We start from the raw sequence: 23694 nt of genomic DNA, 5'->3' as shown, positions 1-23694 counted from the left end.
CAGTTTGCTTAAGATTGATTCCATAAAGCTAGACACAATTATGCAGTCTTATCTCACAGTGATTCAAATCAATGATTTGACAGGACCTATCAACATTGACTCAGACATGCATTCCACAATGCAGTACTGCAGTCTTGAAATATTGGTGGGCTTCTGTAGACTGCTGAACTTGTGTAATGGAGGCCAGATCCAGAGCTTTTGACAGCATCAAAATAAGTCAACTTGCTGGTATCATGATGCTGTTCCCTAATGCTGTAGCTTAAAATTTGGGACCCCTAAGCAAAACATGTCTGAAAGAGGTCTTTTATATTTTGTTAATTAAAACAAATAAAGGTGTTTTCAGAATAAATTCTCTACCTTCTTTCCAAGGAGGCAGTGGGAAGAAGGATGTCTCTATGGTTCTGAATCTAGCTTGCTTCCTGTTGCTTTTTTTAATTTTCTGCAGAAAAGTATATGTGATATTTGTTGAATTCTCCCAACATCCTTGCTGAGAAGCATGCTGAAACAGAGGAGAGGTAAGGGAATACTTAGCCCTCATCAGTCTGAGTAATTGATCTTTAGCAAGTGAGCACTTTCTGCAAAAATTGTCTTTGAAGTGGACACCGTGATAGCTTACTGGAAAGAATGTTGAACTTGGAGTCAAGAGAAACTTGGGTTCCAATCATGGCTCTGTTACTCTGTTACCTGTATGACACTGAATAAGTCATTTAACCCCCACAGGGTCTCAGTTTCCTCATCAATAAAATGAGAGAGTTGGACTAGATAGCCTCTGAGATTCTTCCAACTCTAGATCTATAATTCCATAATTGACTTAACCTCTCTGAGACTCAGTTTTCTCATCTCTAAAAAGGGGATAATAATAGCTATAGCACCAATGTTATAGTACGGTTATGAGGAGTCAAATGAACCCCTGTGTTTAATCTCTGAGGATGTTGACACACATTCATCTGATCTTGTTCAGCTCTGAAATCTGGGTACTGGGGAATTCTAAATTTACCCTGAGTCTTCTATGGTTGTCAGAGAATTAGTGACCTTCTATCTTTAATTCCTCACTTTTCCATGGATTAGTATTGACTCTTTGTCAAGTGGTGTATAGATTTGTGGATTTAACAAATCAGAAATTATCTCTGAGTCTCCACACAGATAAAACCTGCCTCTTTTTTTTTTTTTATCTTCTTACATTTCTGTTCTCCCTAGTTAGGTGACCATAGGATAATAAGAGTTCACTCTTCACAAAATAGATAAGCATGCTAATGTGCTGTATGCATTTTTATTAATTTACATATTTTTTGCAAATTAGCAAGAAAACAATAATAGTAAAAACATATATTGCAGAAGTTCTTTTTTTTGGGGGGGGTATTAAACATTTTCATTTATTTATTTGTTTGTTTTTCATTTTCAACATTCACTTCCACAAGATTTTGAGTTCCAAAATTTCTCCCCATCCTTCCCCATCCCATGACAGCCTGAATTCTGATTCCACCTTCACCCAATCTGTTATCCCTTCTATTACCCCCCCCTTCTTTTATCCCTTCCCCTTCTATTTTCCTGTCGGGTGAGATAGATTTCTATAACCCTTTGCTGTGTATCTTATTTCCCAGTTATTACAGAAGTTCTTAACCTGGCCTCCATGACCCCAAAGAGGTCTATGGATAGATTTCAGGGTGTCTATGAACTTGGATTTAAAAAAATCTTTATTTCAATTTAATGGAAAAATCCTATTTATTTAATCTATGTATTTTATTTTATGCTTTTACACAATATCTTGAGGAGGTGTGCATGGTCTTTGCCAAAATGTGAAAATGTTTTATGACACACAAAAAAAGGTTAAGAATCTTTGATTTACTGAGTGGCTATAAGCCCACTGGACTAGACAAGGACGTACCAAATAAAAGACTGCACAATTCATTCCTCCTTTGAGTGGGCAAACAACATTACACAGGTGGAAATTTGATATTTGACTCATGCATCCAGCATGTTGAACTTCTATAGGAAGATTAGACGTGGAATTCAAAGTAGAAGGAATAGACTCTTAATCAGTGGATTCAAGAGAAGATGGATGCCTTTCTAGATCTGGGCTGCCCTAGCCCTGGCAGGGATCTCCACCTTTTCTGGATGTGCTAATTCACTATAGATGAAGCAGAAGAGATAGAACTAATGGCTAGACCTGACAACTAGAAAACAGCTTTAATGTGCCCCAGGGTCCCTGTCTGTCAGAACTTGAGCTTGTTCACCTCTCTTCAGATAGAAAGAAACATCAGTTTCTTTCCCTTTCCTTCCCCTAAACCTAAAAGCACATCCCCTATTCCACACAACTAGGAAACTGGGGTGTTATGAAGACGGGAGTCTGGAACGGGGGAGGAAGGCAGGAAACAGAGCAGGAATTTTATCTACAAATGTCAGTCATTATTATTCAAAAACCATATAGTAGATGCCTAAAAGCAAAGCACTATGCTGGGTGGCAGTGGGGGGTGGAGAAGACACAAAGATAGTAATGTTCCTGCCTTCATGAATTTGTAAGTAAATGTGATATATTACAGAGCATTACAAATATTGTCTGAGGCCTCATCTGGCTCTTCCTATGGTCTGGAGACAGACAAGTCCTTTCAAATTGCCAGTCCTGTAAAGAGTAATGTAATGGGAACCAGAGAGGAGAGAAAGGGAAGACATATTTGGAGCATGACCAAATCAAAAGTGTTTTATTGAAATTCAGGCTATCAGAGAAAGGAGATTGAACATGCTGACCAGGAGTATCCGTTAATTAGCCAGGCTAGATTCTAGGAACCATAGGAGATATAACAGAATTGGAAAGGAGTCTTTGGAGTTAACAACAGCATAGAAGGTTCTTGTTCATACACTGCAGGTTTAGCACTGGAACAAACATTATAGATTAGATTCTATAGACCAACTCCAACATTTTACAGAGAAGTAATTTGGGGCAGCTAGGTGGTACATTAGATAGAGCACCTGGCCTAGGGTTAGGGAGACCTGAATTCAAATCTGGCCTCAGATACTTACTAACTGTATAACCCTGTGCAAATCACTTAACCCTGTTTGATTCAGTTGCCTTGTCTGTAAAATGAGCTGGAGAAGGAAATGGCAAACCATTCCAGTATCTCTGCCAAGAAAACCCCAAATGGGGTCATGAAGAGTTGGACAAGGTTGAACAACAACAATGTATGGCTTAGATATCATACAAATAGTAAGTAGAAGATCTGAAATTTTATCTAATATGTCTCTCCTTCCTCTTAAATAAAACAAACCACCAAATAAACAAGCAAATACAACCTATAAATTTTCCCTCTTAAAGGAAAACCGGTTGGTAAGGTGGAGGGGTGGGCCTCCCACCTTTTGCGGCTTCTAAGTAGGTCATGTGGTCTTTTCTGCCTTTTACTTTCCCAGGGTTTTAGGCACCGCTTGAGTAGGATCTCCACCTGTGTTGATCCCTTTTCTTTTCTTGTATCTTAAGTAATAAAAATGCACCAAGAGTAACTTTCCATACTTCAAGCAATAAGGTTCAAAGTCAAGGTCAGATCATAGATGTCAAGCTAGAAACCTCAGAGATTATCCAGTCCAACCATCCCTCACTTTTCAGATGAGGAAACTGAGGGTGAGAAAAATTAAGTGACTTCTCCAAGTTCACACATGTATTAAGTTGTGGAGGTAGGATTTGAACCAAATTCCCATAACTCAGAATCCAGGGTCTTTGCCAATGCAACACAATGATAAATGTATTGAGAGCTTTCTGTTTAAAAAATTCACAAACAGAAGGATGTCATTATAAATACTTCATACAGAGGAATATCGATAGTACTTGGTATGGTGATGAATCAAAGCATATTGAATTCTATTTAAAACCTGAGTTAGAAAAGTTGGCAAATAAATGGCTTGTTGTGCAGTTGTTTTTCTGATTCTTCTGACTTTTCATGACCCCATTTGGGGTTTTCTTGGCAAAGATACAGGAATGGTTTGCCATTTCCTTCTCCAGCTCATTTATAGATGAGGAAAGTGAGGTAAACAGAGTTAAGTGACTTGCCCAGGGTCACACAACTACTAAGTGGCTAAAGCCAGATTTGAATTCAGGTCTTCCTGCCTCCAGGCCCAGTACTCTATTCACTGTACCACCTAACTGCCTCAATTGAATGAGATCTCATTATCTTATTTTACCTACAAAGAAATGACTGGCCCAGGGTCACACTGCGTGAGTCCTTGTTAGTTCATTTCATGAGGAAGAATTCATCTCTTCTTGCTCATCTGAAAGCTACGAGTCAGTGACTTGTTTGTATTGAATCCAAAGAAGGCTGGAGCAGATACAAAAGAGCCTTTGAGGACAGTCTTCTCCAGGGTGGTTTATAAAGGGAGAGGAAACAGCAGACAGGGATCAGGTCAAGCTCTGAGTAACCTAGCAAGAATTACAGAAACAGGCTTAGATTCTTATAATCTACCCACTGCTTACCCATGTTCAGACTCCTTAAGAGTCTGCCCAATATGACAATATTCTAATAAACCTTGTCTTTGGCTGAAAGAAGGTGCGGGTCGAATTCCTTCGGGCAGGATCTGTGTGTTGTGATTTTGAGGCCCAGGACGCCTGAACCCCTAAACCACACCATTTTGGTGGCCTGTATGGGGAAACTGCCTAACCCCAAGTTCCTCTCCAGCCAAGACTGGAAGGTATGTAAGCCTCTTCTCCCTCCCTTTCTTGCTCTGCTGTTGGGGTAGCTCTCCAAGCACCAAGGCTTGGAGGTGCTTTTCTGGCAGACAGTTACAAGGCTGTCTCGCACTCAGCCTGATGCTCTCTGGCTCTAGGTCCACTGGGTCAGTTTGAGGCCATGGACCTGGGTAAACCTTCTGCAGCATAGAGGACAAGGACAGACGCCCTATCTGGAAGTGTAAGCCCAATTCTCAGTTCTCTCGCGCTACAGAATTGGGGGAAAACTGCAGCTGCTTTTGGTTCCCTGAGGCTTACTTACTCCCTTCCCTCTACACCCCTGAATTCTCCTTCACAGAGGTTACAGGGGAAAGTTAGAACAGCTAAGAATATCTTGGCAGATTCTGGAGGTTTTGTGATTGATCATTAAGGAGTTTAGAACTCCTCCTTACAACCCTGGTCACTCTTTTATCCCACTCCCTTCAAGAGAGTATCTGTTAACCTCTCTCATAGGAGAAGAGAGATTCACCCTTTACCCCTCATTTTTGATTTGGCCCTCCCCTACCTGGGGAAAAGGAGGAGCAAGGAGGGGCAGCAGCTACAGCATGGGCCCCACTGGCAATGGCCTTGGGCCCTACAGCAACCTTTGCCTGGAAGCATCATTCAGGTTTAGCACATCCTGCTCAAGGTAATGAAGCTAGCCTCCAAACTTGGGTAAGCATGCTCTTTTAAATTTGTAGTTTTAACTGCTAATGATTAGATGTTGATTCTCTGTGTAAAGTAATTTGGAAATGCATTTAACAAAGCTGAAGTCCCCTGATTGGTAATGGGTTTGTTTCAAGTTTCAAATTGGTAAACTTTCTGTATCAGTTATGTCAAGCAACTTTTTATAATTTGATTACTGCTAAAATAATTTGGCTATTGTTGGTTATTGTTTTAATGTGTAAACTAGCCAAAAAGCTTGTTCGGGTGTGTATGGCTTGCTGAGAATTTACAAGTGTATAGAAATCTCTAACAATTGTTTTTTTACACCAGGACAAATGTAAGTTTGAGATATAAATCCTGGAAAAGTTTTTCCTAAGCTGTGATTAGTAAAACTTGCTGTTCCAGGTAGAAGCTCATAGATTTTATTTTGAGTTGTCTGATGGGTCATAATCCATTGATAATCAATAATCTGAGAGAAATGCCACAAGCTATTCAGAGAAGGTGATACTGGTGGGAAGTTGGCATTGGAAAAGCTGAGAGGACAATTTTAGCCTCAGTCTAAGATGGGATCCTCCTGGCTCAGTTTCCCCATTATGTTCCTTTGAAAAGGAGTGTTACCCACCTACTATTCCTGAGTCTGGCCATGAGGTGGATTTGATACTGCATGGTTGGAAAATGGAATTATCTGAATCCAAACAGAGCTAAGGATGTTGTATCCTCTCAAAGTTGGGCCCCACATCTAGTCCCTGCTTTATATCTGGGCCCTGCAGTTTTTTCTATCAGATTTATGTCTTTCAGACTATGGGCCATTTACCTACAGTTGGTAGCAAACAGCGAGTACCAGCCAATGTCCCCACATCATTCCTTGGATGCAGCCTATGCTCGGTTCCAGTCAATCTCCTCTTTGGGACCCCCTCAAGGCAGGGACAGCTCTACAACCCTTGCCATCAGGAAGCAGTTTCAAAAGCCAAGACCTTTGCCCCTTACTCCAAAGGAATTTGGGTCCAATTTCTTTGAAGGGGGAATGATGGGGTTGGGATCTAGGTCCCAGAAAAGAAAAACCCTGGACTTTCCTACATGGCCAAATCTCTGGCTATAATCCCATCGACTGGCCTTTACCTCACAGACTACTTGGTCACTCCCAGATCCTCCATTTCCCTGGAATTCCATTACCTCATAGACTACTTGGCCACTCCTAGATCCCTCCCACAGGCTTTCTGTATATAAGGTCCATCTTGTCTCCATTAAGATGCTTAGATTCTTATAATCTAGTCACTGCTTACCCATGTTCAGAATCCTTAAGAGTCTGCCCAGTGTAACAATGTTCTAATAAACCCTGTTTTTGGCTGAAAAAAAAAAAAGAATTGCAGAAACAGCACTTGGGTAGCAAAGAGGTTTTCCTTCAGAAAAGATCTCTTTTTACAAAGGGATTCTCAGCAGTTACACCCAGAGGGTTTTCCCTGGGCCATCAAAATTTAGAGGACACCAATAGCACTTACATTTCTTCAAAACGCTAAAAAACCCTGAGTTTTGCATCTCATACAATCAGTAACAAACATTTATTAAGAACTAATCGTGTCTAGAAACAAAGACAAACATGAAACAGTCCTTGCCCTCAAGGAGCTTATGTTCTATTGAATGTAATTAGCAAGAATAATTAGTTAAAGTGGAAAGCTAGCTACTTGATGGCATGATTTCTCCCCTCAACTCTAGTGGCCAGATGGGGGCTGGTGTCCTAGGGTCTCTCCCCTTTCAGAGGCTTAGGTCTTAAAGTCTCTCTTTCCTGTCTCTGCTGAATTTGTCTTTAAAAGTTGATTTGAGGATCTGCTTTGTGAACTTGCTCTGGATGCCAAAATTGCTAGTTTTGACTGTGATCTAAAGCGATAGAGGAAGCAGCTGGTAGGGGCTACTTTCCTTTTTCTGCCTCTGACTTGCCCCTGTCTAGGCCCCATCACTAGTTAAGTTACAGAAGATAAAGACTGTTAGCGATAGTACCTGTACTTAGTCCACAGGGCAGAGAAGGAACCCTTACTATATACACATTTAGTCTTTCAGTCTTTGATAGCTCCTGGTTCCTGCAGTTAATTTCTCTAACTCTAGTTTCCCCATTTTGTTCTCAGGATTTTTCTTCTTAGGAACTCTGGTCTTGCCTTCTGCTTTCCCCTAGATGGATTGTTTTGGCATGACTCAGCTTCCCATGAAAACTGATTCAGTTGCTCTACCACCCACTGACCCATAGCATCTCCCCCATGACTTTTACAATTTCTTCATCAAAAATTGAGAAACTAACCTATGGTCATTTGAAAGGCTTTGAATAAAGATAGTATTTTATCAAAATTCAGCATTTAACTGAGGCCCTGATGGTTTCAGAAGAGAGGCAGGAGAGCGCAGTTCAGTGGTGTCAAACTCAAATAGAAATGGATAGAAAACTACAAATTAACATTATCTGTTGTATTGTATGTTTATTTTGTTAAATATTTCTCAGCAGGCTGAGAGTTTGATCCCCCTAGTGTAGTAGAGACCTATGATTAGAGTCAAGAAGTCTTGGGTTCAAGTCCTGATGCAGATGCTTATTAGCTACGTAACTAATCTCTTAATTTCTATAGGTTTCAAGCTAACACTCTTGCAATTATTTACTAATAATATAGATGGTCTGTGAACTGTATTGGTGGAGAGAGTGCCCACATCCACAGTTTCCAAAAGTGATGAAGTATTCACTTAATAGTCCCCAACTCTTGTGGGCTTAAGAAAAACCAAAGGCTTTCTTCTAGATGTTATAACCTTAAAATTAGTTTTTGGATATCATTCATCTCTAAAGCCTCCACCTCTTACAACAGCTGTTTGGGTATTATTTTTATCTAAAGCTCTGTGTAACTGGCTATAAAGTTAACTCTGAAGATAATATTGAGAAGGTGGTATATAAACCAAATGGTAGATAAAGAACGAAAATGTTTATGTTGTGTTGCTGTACTTAAAGTTTAATACTGATTCACTGGATATGATAAAACAAATTTCTTCAAACAAGTTCATAGGACCACACTGACTCTTGAGAAGCCAAGAAGCTGTCTAGTTTCCAAGTCTGCCGTCTTGTTCAACCTACAACTTCATGCCATCTTATGAAAAAACAGCATTCTGTGTTGAGTGATTCAAAACACCACCTTCAGCAGACTTCCTCTCTTTTAAGTGTCCCCTGGATTTGGGGAAGTGGTTAAGGTTTGGGGTTTTGACATCCCTTCAGGCTGTAATGGGGGCCAAGTGAGATATCAAAAAAGTAAACAGAGTAAATGCTATAAAAAAAAGAAAAAATTGCCCTGATAAATAATGAATTAGCAGTGCCATTTCCACTGGGATTACACGTAAGTACCCTTGTTAGGAAAAAATCACAGTCTGTATTTGGTCATAAAATGAAGTATAAGGACACAGTTCTTCCTTATCTCCAAGACTCCTCAATTAGTTCTTTCCTCCTTGTTTTTAATTGAAAACCTTCATCAAATATCATACATATCAGGTAGAAAATACCTATTAGTCATCTATTTCTTTGCCCTCAGGGTCAAAGGATGGCTGTTCTCTGCAGAGTGTTCTCTGAGCTCAGAAAATTTCCCAGGGGTCAGTTCTTCATCATATCTTTATTTTCTTTTGGGAGGGGGGAAGGAATGGGGAGGGTAGCGACAATATCCCACAATCTACTTAGTCTCCTCTAAGAAATATACTTCCTTCAATTAAGTTCACTTTTTCCATTCTGCATTTCACACAGTTCTTTTCCTTTGTGCCTCACTAAGCATTTTCTTATCTCCTTCTTTGTTTTTTCTTTTTTTCTTTAAATCTTTGTTTCTTTTTTCCTCTCTCCCTCCCTCTCCCTTCTTTTCTATTTCTCTTTATTTCTCTCTCTTTTTTCCTTCCTTCCTTACTTTATTTCCTTCCTCCTTCCTACAAAGAACTTTACAAGATTCTACAGATCAGGTTGGCATATACTTCTGATGCTTAGTGACTCCAGTATAAGGGCAGATTCAGGAAAGGATAGTATAAGTAAAGGAGGCCAAATGCTAATCAAGAGTCTATCTCACATCTACATATCATAATTATTTTCCTCAAATAGAGAGTTATATGGTATGAGATGGGGTAAACATTGAATAATATGACTAACAAATTGATTTTATCTCAACAAACAGGAAATCATTGGCTACTCAAAATTTGCTGCTGGATTAGAATTAGAATATTAACTAGTCAAAGCAAGGGTCAAAGTCAACACCCATTTAGAAGGAAGAATGAAGATGGGGAAGAAAATATCACATTAAATAGCAATAGCTTCAACATGATTTATTTAAACAAGCTATCAATGAAAAAAATGGGACATGGAAAAAGGCAAAGATGTTGACATTAACATCACTATTTCCTGTAAAAATTTAGCTGAGATTAAGAGCCACCACAAGAAGGAGGCCTAAAACACTTAGAAACTGGCTCATCAAATACTTTGTACTTTGTAAAGCAGTGACAATTGCCTACTTTACAGTATAGATTCATTTTTAGATATTACAGAAAAGGACAGCAGGAGATTTTATAAAACTACTTTTTAAAAAAGCAGTCGGTGAAGGTGAGAACAAATCTTGAGAAAGCTTGGAGTGAGATACAATTATTTTATTTTATTTTGTAAATAGTATTTTATTTTTTCCAATTACATGTAGAAATAATTTTCAACATTCATTTTTATAATATTTTCAGTTTCAAATTTTTCTCCCTCCTTCCCTCCCATCCCCCCCTCTTTAAGATGACAAGCAATCTGATATGGTTTATACATGTGCAATCATGTAAACATATTTCCACTTTACTTATGTCGTGAAAGAAGAAACAGAACAAAAGGAAAAAACCACAAAAAACAAAAAAGTGACAAGATTGTTCTTTGATCTGTATTCAGACTCCATGTCTTTCTCTGGATGTAAGCAGCATTTTCCATCATGAATCTTTTGGAATTGTCTTGGGTCACTGCATTGCTGAGAAGAGCTAAGTCAATCATAGTTGATTGTCACACAATGTTGCTGTTACTGTGTACAATGTTCTCCCAGTTCTGCTCACTTCACTCAGTATCAGTTCATACAAGTCTTTCTAGATTTTTTTGAAATCCACTTGCTCATAATTTTTTCTTTTTCTTTCTTTCTTTTTTTTTGCTTTGTAGCTATTTATGGGTTTTCTAATTAACTAATTTTTACTTTTCAACATTCACTTTTATAAGATTGTGAGTTTTAAATTTTTCCCCCTCCCTCCTCTTTCCCCTCCCCAATATGACACGCAATCTGATGTAGTCTATTCATGCACAATTATATTAAACATATTTCCACATTAGTCATGTTGGGAAAGAAAAATCAAAACAAAAGGGAAAAACTACAAGAAAGAAACAACAACAGCAACAAAAGAGAAAATAGTATATTTAGATCTGTATTCAGCTCCATAATCTTTTCTGTGGATGTGGACAGCATTTTCTATCATGAGTCTTTTGGAATTGTCTTAGATCATTGCATTGCTGAGAAGAGCTAAGTCTATCAAAGTTGGTCATCACACAAGATTGTGTTGCTGTGTACAATGTTCTCCTGGTTCTGCTCACTTCACTCAACATCAGTTCATGTAAGTCTTTCCAGGTTTTCCTGAAACCCACCTGCTCATCATTTCATATGGAACAATAGTATTCAATTACATTCATACAACACAACTTGTCCAGCCATTCCCCAATTGATAGGTGTCCCCTCAATTTCCAATTCTTTGCCATCACAAAAAGAGCTGCTATAAGTGTTTTATTACATGTAGGTCCTTTTCCCTTTTTTATGATCTCTTTGGGATACAGATCTAGTAGTGGTATTGCTGGATCAAAAGGCATGCATAGTTTGATTGCCCTTTGGGCATAGTTCCAAATTGCTCTCCAGAATGGTTGGATCGGTTCACAACTCCACCAACAATGCATTAGTGTTCCAATTTTCCCATATCTTCTCCAACATTTAGAATTTTTTTTTCTGTTATATTAGCCAATCTGATAGGTGTGAGGTGGTACCTCAGAGTTGTTTTCATTTGCATTTCTCTAATCAATAGTGATTTAGAGCATTTTTTTCATATGAGTATGGATAGTTTTGATTTCTTCTTCTGAAAACTGCCTGTTCTTATCCTTTGATCATTTATCAATTGGGGAATGACTTGATTCTTATAAATTTGACTCAGTTCTCTATATATTTGAGAAATGAGGCCTTTATCAGAAACACTTGCTGTAAAAATAGTTTTCCATCTTTCTGTTTTCCTTCTAATCTTGGTTGTGTTGGTTTTGTTTGTGCAAAAACTTTTTAAAGTAATCAAAATTATCCATTTTGCATTTTATAATGTTCCCTATCTCTTGTTTGATCATAAATTCTTCCCTCCTCCATAGATCTGACAGATAAACTATTCCTTGCTCTCCTACTTTGCTTACAGTATCACCCTTTATGTCTAAATCATGTACTCATTTCAACCTTATCTTGGTAATATGGTGTGAGATGTTAGTCTATGCCTAGTTTGGAGTGAGATACAATTAAGCTACATCATTCCAATAGCATTTATTGATTAAACTAGCAGGAAGATAACATGAAAATGGCTTAGATTTGTAAATTCAATTAATCAAGCATGTACTATTTGTAAGGCACTGGCAGAAAGCACTGGGGGGACCCTGTCCTTAAAGAGTATATCATCTATTGAGGGTAGAGAACATAACATATGAACAGATAAGTAAATATATGATCTTTTGAGTATGAAGGTAATTAACTTCATTATTTGGACAATAGATCCAGTCTATTTCCAGGATCATACCAAAAACTTTTCCAGCATAATAAATCCTGCCAGAACTTATACTCTACTGACATAACCAACAATTAGAGGGCTTGGAACTAGAGGGATTCAAAAAGATCTTGGTGGGAAGTAGAACCTGGATTGAACACAGTAGCACAGTGCCTGGTCCATAGTAGGCACCTAACAAATATACATTGACTGACTGACTATTAATGACTGAACCCTGAAATAAGCTAAAAATTTCAGAGATATAAGTGAGGGGGGAGGAGAGCTGTTAATTATTGCCTCAAAGAAAAAAATGCTTGCCATGGGCAAGACAATATAAAGACTGGAGTACTGAAGAATGGAAAAAGGTAATTTTCATTAGTGAAACTTACGTTTTTATTCAAAGTCATACCAAAATTCTTGTTAGAAGTCTGGCCTATGAGATCTAGGCATCTTCATCAGACTGTAAAATATACACCCCCAAAAAAAATATTAGGGGATTCTGAAATTTCCGAAAGCCTAAAAGTATTTTCTCCACTGAGGGAGTGATAAAATCTGATAAATATATTGACATATATTAAGAAGTAGAATTGCCTTGGAACTATAGAAATTCCCAGATAGAGATGGAATACTAAAATACAGCCTAGTATCATGCCACATGTAAGGAAAGTTAAATTAATAAATTTATTTAAGAAAAGAAGATATACATGCTCCAATGACCTGGCAACTCACCTAATTTAAATCCCGCCCATTTCCTTCTGCTCCCATCCCTCTTAGGCCATAAGCCCCTGAGAAATGGGCCTAGGTATTTAGTCTTTTTGTCAGTTTTTTTTTTCAATTCTAGGTACACAGAGCAGAGTCTCTGATATCATCTTGGAGTGAGCTATGAAGATCTGAGACTTTAGGAATCCACGTGGAGTGTTGCAGCTAGCCCAGAATAAGCTGGCAGTGATGTTGCCTTTGGATGTGAACTTGATGAAACCATTGCTATGTGAGAACTGAGCTAAGTTGTGAACCTAATATCCAATATTCCCCAGAGAATGAGGTGGGAGTGATTATGCCCCCAAATAATATTTGTATGCTTGTTGTTATTATATCTTTGGAGTATTTCTTTGTAAAATCTAATCTCAGGTTGGGGTGCAAGTCATGGATCCCTGAAAATGGGGGAACACAGTGAGAGCTTGGGCGGATGGCAGAGAAGAAAGACTCCCCCATCTCCTCAGGATTCTGGAGAGGGGCAAAGGCATTCATGTCACATTAGGAAGAACACCGACAAACTAAAGTGAGTCCAGAGAATGGCAACCAAGTTGGTGAAAGGACTGGAGATCATGACATATGAGTGTTAGTTGAAGAATCTGGATATTTTGTCTACTGAAGAGCAGACCTAGGGAAATATAATAGCTGTCTTTAGTTATATGCAGGGAAATCCTGTTTTACTTGACTTCCAAAGGGAAACCAGGAACCATGGGTGGAATTTGGGGGTGAGGGGTAAAATGTAACAGGCCAAGCCCTGAAAGAGTGGGACTAGAGTCAACCACATTACATTTCTACTATGACTTTAAGGTTTACTCATAACAACTCTTTGAAATGGGATATTTGAGCTTGCTTTAGGCAAATGAGGATTTAATTCAACAATTTAATTCAACTTTAAATCAACAATTTAACAAGTATTTATTGACTGCCTACTAAGTGCTAGGCAATGTACTGGACACTAAGGATACAAACACAGAAACACACTAGTCATTGCCCTCAAAGAGCTTACATTCTACTAGGAGAAAAAAACATGTACACAGATAAGAAAATACACAATAAATGCAAAATAATTTCTGAGTAAAACTCAGATTAGTTATCTCTTCTATTAGTACTGTTATCACTATTTCACAGATGAAACACAGAATTCCAGAGCTGGAAGGTACCACAGTAGCCATCTAGTTCAACCCATATCCTGAAAAGAATGCCCACTACAACAGAACCAACAGACTGTCAAACAGCCTTTGCTTTAAGATCTCCTATGAGGGGGAACTCATTTCTTCTTAAGCTATCCCATTCTATTTTTTTCATAGTTTTAATTGTTAGGAAGCTTTTCTTACATCAAACCTAAATTTACCTTTTTGCATCTTCCACCCTTGCTTCTAGTTCTCTCTTTTTGGCACCCAACAGAATAAGTACAATGCCTCTTCTACAACACAATCCTTCAGATGCTTGAAGATAGCTATCATCTCCCCTCCCATAAAGGCCTCTCTTCTCCATAATAAACATCTTCAGTTCCTTCAACTGATCCCCACATGGCATGGGCTCTAGTTCCTTCACCATTATGGTTCTCCTCCTTAGGACATTTTCCAGTCCTTCCTAAAATAGGGCACATGATGAAATTGAACATCATATTCCAGACTTCCATGTGTCACTGGGACACAAAATATGGGAGTACTAGCATCTCTGTATTCTTGGAAGCTGTACTGTTAGACTGTAAGTTCCTTGAAGGCAAGGACTGTCTTTTGCCTCTTTTTGTATCCCCAAGGCTTAGCACAGTGCCTGGCACATAGAAATGAAGAAATAAAGATGCTTTATAAATGTTTATTTATTGATTGATTCTCTTATTTTAGTTCAAGATCAAATTAGCTTGGATACCATATTGCACTCATTCTTACTGAGTTTGTTGTTGACTCACTCACACAGTTTGTAATTCTTCAAAGCCCCCCAGAACTTGCTCAGACAAACTATGGGTCGTATCTCGTCTAAGCATAGCTCTTACATCATATACACTTGAAGTCAATTTTTAAGCCCAAACACAAAACTTCATATTTATTCTTATTAAATTTTATATATTAGATGGAGTCTCTGTTCTATCCTGTTGTTTTTTGGATCCTCACTCTTTCATCCAAAGTGCATCTCTTCTAGCTTTGTATCATTTGCAAATTTGACAAGGATGCTCTCTGTGCCTTTATTCAGGCCACTGATATAACTACCAGACTATATAAAGCCAAACACATATCCTAGGGCCACTATTCTATAGCTCCTTTCAAATTGATACTGTCCCACTAGTGACTGTTCTTTGAATCCAGCCATTCACAAGTTCTGAATCTAATTCTCCTCATTTGTCTAGTGGCCATAGCTCTTTGTATTTTCTACAAGAATAGCATGAGGGAATTCATCAAATGCTTTGCTAAAATCCAGTAAGCTCTATCAGCATGTTCTGATCTATTAGTTTAGTTCTCTTATCACAAACGGACATAAGATTAGTTTGGCATGACCTGTTCTTCATTAATCGACATTGGCTTTTTGAGTCAGAAGATCCAAGTCAGAGTCCCAGCTTTAACACATTAACAGTGTGACCTTGAGCAAATAACTTACACCTCTAGAGCTTTGGTTTCCCCATCATGCACCCTAGATTTTACAGGGCACATTTCAAAGTTTTCAGAGACAGGATCTCATGTACCAAAACACCAGGAATTGAAGTCAAGCCTAATGGCCTACAGTCTGCAGACTTTAATTTCCTCTAAAAAATAATTAGGACAACATTTGCCCTTCTCCAGTCCTGTATACCTCCGCTGATCCTCCAGTTCTTTCAGTAACTTTAACTCAGCAAGAACAGTTAAGACCTCCATTACTATTGTCTTACTTTTCTTGGGCATCAGCTCTGTATTAGCCACTTTTAATCTATCTTTTCCAGTCTAAAGGTTATTCTCCTTGACTGAAAAAGCAAAAGCAAAACAGGAATTGGGTAGCTCTGCTTTCTTTCTGTCATCACCATTTGCCATTAGCTTCAGTTCCTATTACCACCCCCCCCTTTTTTTGATCCTCCTCTTTTCTATGAAGTTTTAAAAAGAACCCTTTTTGTCAGCTTTGGCTTTCCTTGTGAACTTCAGCTCATTTCAAGCTTTAAACAATTCTCATTCTATTCTTATGGTACCATAATAAGCTTCTGAATTAGTCCTTTGTTATGTGTTCACTGCTTCCACTTTCTGTATATATCCCTTAAAAATTTGTCAGTATCTTTTGTTTTGACATCACATACATTTCCCAATTTATATCTCTCCCTTCCCTTCTCAGGTAGCCATCCTTTGTGTACAACTTCCTCTCCCTTCCCCTTTCCCATGAAACCTATTTTTTGCCCTTATAGTAATTTCATATTTATATAGTGATCTTAGATTTACAAAGCACTTTTCTCATAGCAGTTCTGTGAGATGGATTTTTTAATTTGAATTTTTAATTGGTATCTTTTGTTTTTACACTGTTTTCATTTACTTATGTATCCTTACTCCCTTCCTGGCCCAGAGAGCCATCCTTTATAAAAAGAATAAAGCATAAAAGTAGAGGAGAAAACAGTTTTTAAAAATTAACACGTCAAGAAAGTTTGACATCATACCCATATTCCCCAATGGAGGCTCATTCTCATATTGCTTCTTGAGGGCCAAGTTTGGACATATTTCACAGTGTCAATTTTTTTGGGCTATATTCACATACATTGTTGCAGTCATTGTAAATACTGTTTTCCTGGTTCTGCTTACTTTTCAACATTTCTCATGTCTTTCCATTTGTCTCTCTATTCATTGTCTCTTACAGTGCAGCAGTATTTCATCATATTCACCACTACCTTCATGTACCATAATTTGTTTATCTGTTCCCTATACATATCTTTTAGAATGTAAGTTGACAAGTGAGTTCTCAGTATATGAATATTGGTCTCTTTCTGGTTTTCCTCATTTGAATTGTTTCTCTGTGTCATTAACATTCTATTTAAATGTCATTCTTCCTGGAATGACTTGCCCCTATAAACTTTTAGTTCTATCAATTAATTAATCAACAAGTATTTATTAAGTACCTACTATATGCCAAGAACCTTGCTGACAATATAAATACAATGAATAAAACAGTCACTACTCCTAAGGAGTTTCCATTCTACCCCTAAATCTTTCAAAATCTGCTCTGCCAAAATCTAGAGTCCAAGATGAGGAAACCAAAGTAGAGTGAGGTTAAATGATTTGACCAGAATTACACAGCTAATAAGTATCAGAGTTAGCACTCATTTGAATACTGGTCTTCTGACTCCAAGTTCAATTTACTTTCCACAATATTATACTGCTCCTCATTCTTGTTCCTATTCTCTGAAAAACTCAAGGATCTCTCAGTATCTTTTAGGGGAAATGATGCCTTAAATCATGTTAACTTTCAAGATGTGGTCTTACCCAAGCAATAAGATGCCTCTCCATTTCCCTTTGTGGTCGCAGAACAGAAATATTTATGATGCTAGCATAAAAACAAGAGAAGAACAAGAAAAATAGAATATGTTAAAAGCCAAGGAAGTGGCCACATTCTTTTTCTAATTTTTATTTATTTATTTATTTGTTTGTTTGTTACTGAAGGCTTACTCTTTTTTCATCAGGCTAGTAAAGTTTGCTTTTAGGCAAATGAAAATCCAGCTAAACTCAGATTAGTTATTTCTTCTGTTGGCAGAAGATATCATGAGTTTTTAAAAGCTAGATTCAACTACAGAAGTTTGAAATACCCATCTTTCCAGCTTTATTAAATCAGGATGACAGGTTTGAGGTATAGTAAACATCTCTAACTCATTATTTCTTGGTAAGTATTAAAATTTGTATCCACCAGACAATAAGCCTTTTTCTACAGTTTAAACTGCTTATTTCAGTGAAATAATGAATTTCTCTTCCCTTGAGTATCACATCCTATTTGTTCTTTTTCACTTCCTCAAAATAGAGTCTATTTCCTAAGAAAATAATGAAATCTCTTTTAAATACTCAAATCTTCATAGAAAAATTTAAAATTTATTTTGTGTCCATATACTGATCTTGATCCCTGCTTAGAGTTCTTACATGATCCCATGTATCTAGTTACACAGTGACATTTTCGGCCATTCTAAATTTCAAAGTACACTGGAAAAGGTTTTAAGAGGAAAAAAATTAACTTGCTATATATATTCAATAACTTGGAAAGACCCATGGCAGGGTCTTTTTTCACTGCATTGCACTTATTGACTTTCTGCTATGAATGCTAGAATTAGCTTTCTTTATTATCCCTTTTTTGTTTGTTTTATTCTCTAAAAATCCATTTCATTTGATTTGAAAGGCTGGGCTACAGAGATAGAAAAAAAATTACAGATTTTTTTTTTCTGGTAGATTACACACGTAAAGTTCCTTGGTGGAGGAGAAAGAACATTGGATTTAGTGTCAAAAGGCCTCAGTTTGAAACCTGTTTCTACCACTTAATAGCAAATTGACTTTGGAATAGTCACTTGAACCTCTTTGATACACAGATATAAAATGCAGATCATAATCTTTGTTTATACACTTCACAGTGCAGATCATTAAGCAAATGACGGTGCCTCCTACTTCTCCATTATTAAAGACGTCTCCCCTCCACTTCTCTAAACCTGTCTTATCCATTTTCTCCCCTCCAGTCTTAGAAGAGGTGAGTCTCTGATACTTGCTAAACTAATCCCTCCATCTGAACCTTGATCCCATTTCTTTTAAAAGCTTGCTCCACCAATCAACTCTTCTCTCTTTATGCTTCTTAAAGGTCTCAATCTCTTATCACTCTGTCCCTCTAGCCTACAAACATGCTCAGCTTGTTGCCCTAAAAATATAAACCTTCCCCTGACACTACCAACCCTTCAAGGTAGGACTCTGTCAGACTCCTCTCCTATTGCTGCCAAACTCCTAAAAAGAACAGTGCTACCATCACTGACTCCACTTCATTACTCATTCACTTCTCAGCCCTGTGCAATCTGGTTTCTTCCTGGGACATCTAGACATAAACAGCTGATTTTAAAGTTTACTATGACCTTCTTACTGATAAATATAATTGGGTTTTTTTTAATCCTCGTTGTCCTGTCATATTTAACACTGTGGACTACCTACCCTCTATATTTTTGTAAAAAAAAAATTTTTGTTTATATATTTTGTTTTCATATCACCAACATTTCTTTTGTTTTAACATGGGTTTTTAAAAAATTAATCTATCCTTTCTACTACTGTCCTCCCCTTCCCTCCTCACGTCCTGCCTTGATCAAAAATAAAACAAAACCTTTTAAGCAAAGCCCTCAATACACAGCTTCATAGTCCAGCAAAATGAATCCCTGTACTGGCCATGCCCAAAAATGTATGTCTCTGCATCTTAAGTTCATCACCTCTCTTTTAGTAGGTGAATGGTGTATTTCATCTTCATTCTTTCGGATTTGTGGTTTACCATTTCATTGATCAGAGTTTTAAAGTCTTTTAAAGTTCTCTTCTTTATAAAGCTGCTATTGTATAAATTGTTCTCCTAGTTCTACTTACTTCTCTCTGCATTAGTTCATAAAGGTTTCCTACTTTCCTCTGAAACTATACATTTTGTCATTTCTTTTGACACAAAAATAGTTCATTACACATCACAATTTGTTTAGTGATTCACCAATAGTTGTTATTCAGTTGTTCAGTTGTGTCCGACTCTTCGTGACCCTGTGGACCATACTGGTCATGGGGTTTTCTTGGCGAAGAAACTGGAGTGGTTTGCCATTTCCTTCTCCAGTAGATTAAGGTAAACAGAGGACATCTCTTATATCCCACTTTTGTGAAAAGACATGCTATAAATATTTCTGCACACACAGATCCATTCCCTTTTTGTTTGGGTTTTTTGGGGCATAGGCCTAATAGTAATATGGTTGATTAAACAGTATGAACATTTTAGTAAGTTGTGGGGCATAGTTTTAGATTACTTTGCTGAATGGATAGACTAAATCACAGCTGATATATATGTATATTCACAGAATATATATGCATATATGCGATATATATCACAGTACTGATATATATGTTTTTGCACAGCCCCTCCAGTATTTGTCATTTTCCTCTGTCATCTTTGCTAGTCAGATTAGTATGTGGTATGACCTTGAAGTTGCTTTAATTTGAATTCTCTATTAATTATTTAAAGCATTTTTAAAAATATGGTTATAGATAGCTTAGATCTGTTTCTTTGAAAACTGCATTTTAGTATTACAGAATGGTTCTTCCCCCCTCACACACATTTCAATTTATTTATTTATTTTTAGTTAGCAACATTCACTTCCACAAGATTTTGAGTTCCAAATTTTCTCCCCATCTCTCTCCTCCCCTACGTCATGATGGCATACATTCTGATTACCACTTCCCCAATCTGCCCTCCCTTCTATTATGCCCCCTTTCTCTTATCACCCGTAGGGCAGGATAGATTTCTATACCCCATTGCTTATATATCTTATTTCCCAGTTGCATGTAAATGCAATTTTTAACATTCATTTTTAAAACTTTGAGTTCCAAATTTTCTCCTTTCCTCCCTCCCCACCCACCCTCATGGAGAAGGCAAGCAACTCAATACAGTTTATAGATGTGTAGTCATGCAAAACACTTCCATAACAGTCATGTTATTAAAGACTAACTATATTTCCCTCCATCCTATCCCCCCCCTTGTTTATACTATTCTCTCTTTTGACCCTGTCCCTCCTCAAAAGTGTTTGCTTCTGATTACTCCTTTCCCAAATCTGCCCTCCCTTCTAGCACCCTCCCCTTATCATCTTCTCCCCTACTTTCCTGTAAGGTAAGACAGGCCAATTGAGTGTGTATGTTATTCCTTCCTTAAGCCAAATCCAATGAGTATAAGATTCACTCATTCCCTCTCACCTTCCCCCTCTTTCCCTCCACTGTAAAAGCTTTTTTCTTGCCTCATTTATGTCAGATAATTTACCCATTCTACCTCTTCCTTTTTCCTTCTCTCAGCATATTCCTCTCTCACTCCTTAATTTTATTTTTTAGATATCATCCCTTCATATTCAACTCACCCTGTGCCCTCTGTCTGTATACATTCCCTCCAACTACCCTAATAATGAAAAGGGTCTCATGAGTTACAAATATCATCTTTCCATATAGGAATGTAAACAGTTCAACTTTAATAAGTCCCTTATGATTTCTCTTTCCTGTTTACCTTTTCACACTACTATTGAGTATTGTATTTGAAAGTCAATGTTTCTATTTAGCTCTGGCTTCTCAAGGATGCATTACTGAATATAAATTTTTCCCCCTCAGTGATTACACTCAGTTTTGCTGGGTAAGTGATTCTTGGTTTTAATCCTAGCTCCTTTGACCTCTGGAATATCACATTCCAAGCCCTCTGATCCTTTTTGTAGAAGCTGCTAAATCTTGTGTTATCCTGATTGTGTTTCTGCAATACTTAAATTGTTTCTTTCTGGCTGCTTGCAATATTTTCTCCTTGACCTGGGAACTCTGAAATTTGGCTATTACATTCCTGGGAGTTCTCCTTTTGGGATCTCCTTCAGGAGGTGACTGGATTCTTTTAATTTCTATTTTACCTTCTGGTTCTAGAATATCAGGGCAGTTTTCCTTGACAATTTGTTTAAAAATGATCTCTATGCTTTTCTTTTTTTTTTTTTTGATCATGGCTTTCAGGTAGTTCAATAATTTTAAAATTATCTCTCTAGGATCTATCTTCCAGATCAGTTGTTTGTCTAATGAGATATTTCATTTCACATTGTCTTCTATTTTTTCATTTTTTTGATTTTGTTTTATAATTTCTTGATTTCTCATAGAGTCATTAGCTTCCATTTGCTCTATTCTAATTTTTAAGGAATGTTTTTCTTCAGTGAGCTTTTGGACTCCTTTTCCATTTGGCCAATTCTGCTTTTAAAGGCATTCTTCTCCTCAATGGTTTTTTGGACCTCTTTTGCTATTTGGTCTAGTCTATTTTTTAAGGTGTTATTTTCTTCAGTATTTTTCATGATTTTCTTGCATCACTCTCGTTTCTTTTCCCAATTTTCCCTCTACTTCTCTTACTTGCTTTTCAAAATCCTTTTTGAGCTCTTCCATGGCCTCAGACCAATTTATATTTTTCTTGGAGGCTTTGGATGTAGGAGCTTTGACTTTGTTGTCTTCTGATTGTATGTTTTGATCTTCCTTGTCACCAAAGTAAGATTCTGTAATCTGAGTTTTTTTTTCTGCTGTTTGTTCATTTTCCCAGTCAATTGCTTGACTTTTTAATTTTTTATTAAGGTAGGGCTCTGCTTCCAGTGTGGAGGGTGTACTGTCCCAAGCTTCAGGGGTTTTGGGTAGCTGTTTTCAGAGATACTTTTAGGGATCTGTAAGTTTTCCATTCTTCTAAGGTCTTATGATCTAAGGAGAGGTGTTTACTCTGTTCCTGGCCTGTGCTCTGGTCTGTGAGTGACCACAAGCACTCTTTCCTGCCCTGGAACTCTAAGGAGGGTTCCTTCTGCACTGTTGCCACAAGCTCTGCTATGCCAGTGCTCCTCCTTGCCCCAGGACTGCCACATAGGACTGCTACCCAGATCCAAGTATGGGCAAAGCAACAGAATCCTGCCTCAGTGCCAGCAAAGAGATCCCTGTAATCTCCTTCTGATCAGTTGTTCAATCCCCTTACTGTCTGTGCTCTGAGATCTCCCAAAGCAGCTGCTGCCTCTGCTACCACCACCGCCATCACTGCCACCATCACCACTGCCCTGGGGCTTCACTGGGCCAGGGCTTGACTGTACTTCTCTCTCACCCAGGTCTGACAGACCTTTCCCACTGACTTTCTAAGTTGTCTTTGGTATTTGTGGGTTGAGAAGTCTGGAAACCACCATAGCTGCCAGTGATTCAGTTATCTGAGGCCTACTCTGGGTTTGCTGGTGTCTAGTCTGTGCCAGAACAGCCCATGCTAGACTGCACTCATCTCCCAGTCCAGTGCAATAGCCCTTTCCTGTCGATCATCCAGGTTGTTTTGGGCTGGAAATTTGTTTCACTCTGGTTTTTTTTTGTGGGTTCTGCTGCTCTGGCATTTGTTTAGAGTCATTTTTTACAGATACTTGGAAGGGTCTGGGGAGAGCTCAAAAGAGTCCCTGCTTTTACTCTGCCATCTTGGCTCCACCCCTACAGAATGGCTCTCAGTCTTATAAATTCAAATCAGTTCTTCATATGCCTTGGATATGAGATCTTTATCAGAGAAATTTGCTATAAAGATTTTTTCCCCCAGGAACTTACATCTCTTCTAATTTCAGTTTGTTTCTATTTCTATTTTGTTTCTATTCTGTTTAATTTTTGTATTAAATTTATTTGTACAAACCCTTTTAAAACTTTATATAGTCAAGAACTCATCTCCTATCCATAGATCTGAAAGATACTTTCTTCCTTATTCTTCTAATTTGTCTGTGCTGTGAACTTTTGTGTCTGGGCCACATATCAATTTGGAGTTTATTTTGGTATATATACACACCCTCTCTCTTTCCTAGACTTCCTTGACCTTATCCTGTCACAGCTCTTTTACCTTTATGATTACTCCTACTTTGCATCTTTTTCTGGCTCCTTATGTTCCTCCTGCTCCTTGAAACCAGGAGCACCCCAAGGTTGTTTGCTAGATCTTTTGTTTTTCTCTCTATTCTTTCCTTAAAAACTGCATCAACTCACGCCTTCAGTTTTCACCTCTATACAAATAAATCTACATATCTCTTAAATTTATATCTCTATCTCCTTTGGCCCTCTTGAACTCATTACGTTTAAAACTCAATTCACCATCTTCCTCCA

The sequence above is a fragment of the Phascolarctos cinereus genome, unplaced genomic scaffold, assembly GCF_003287225.1.
Source record: "Phascolarctos cinereus isolate Bilbo 61053 unplaced genomic scaffold, phaCin_HiC Scaffold_726;HRSCAF=1367, whole genome shotgun sequence".
Lineage (NCBI taxonomy): Eukaryota > Metazoa > Chordata > Mammalia > Diprotodontia > Phascolarctidae > Phascolarctos > Phascolarctos cinereus.
Note: the sequence above shows the minus strand (reverse complement) of the source record.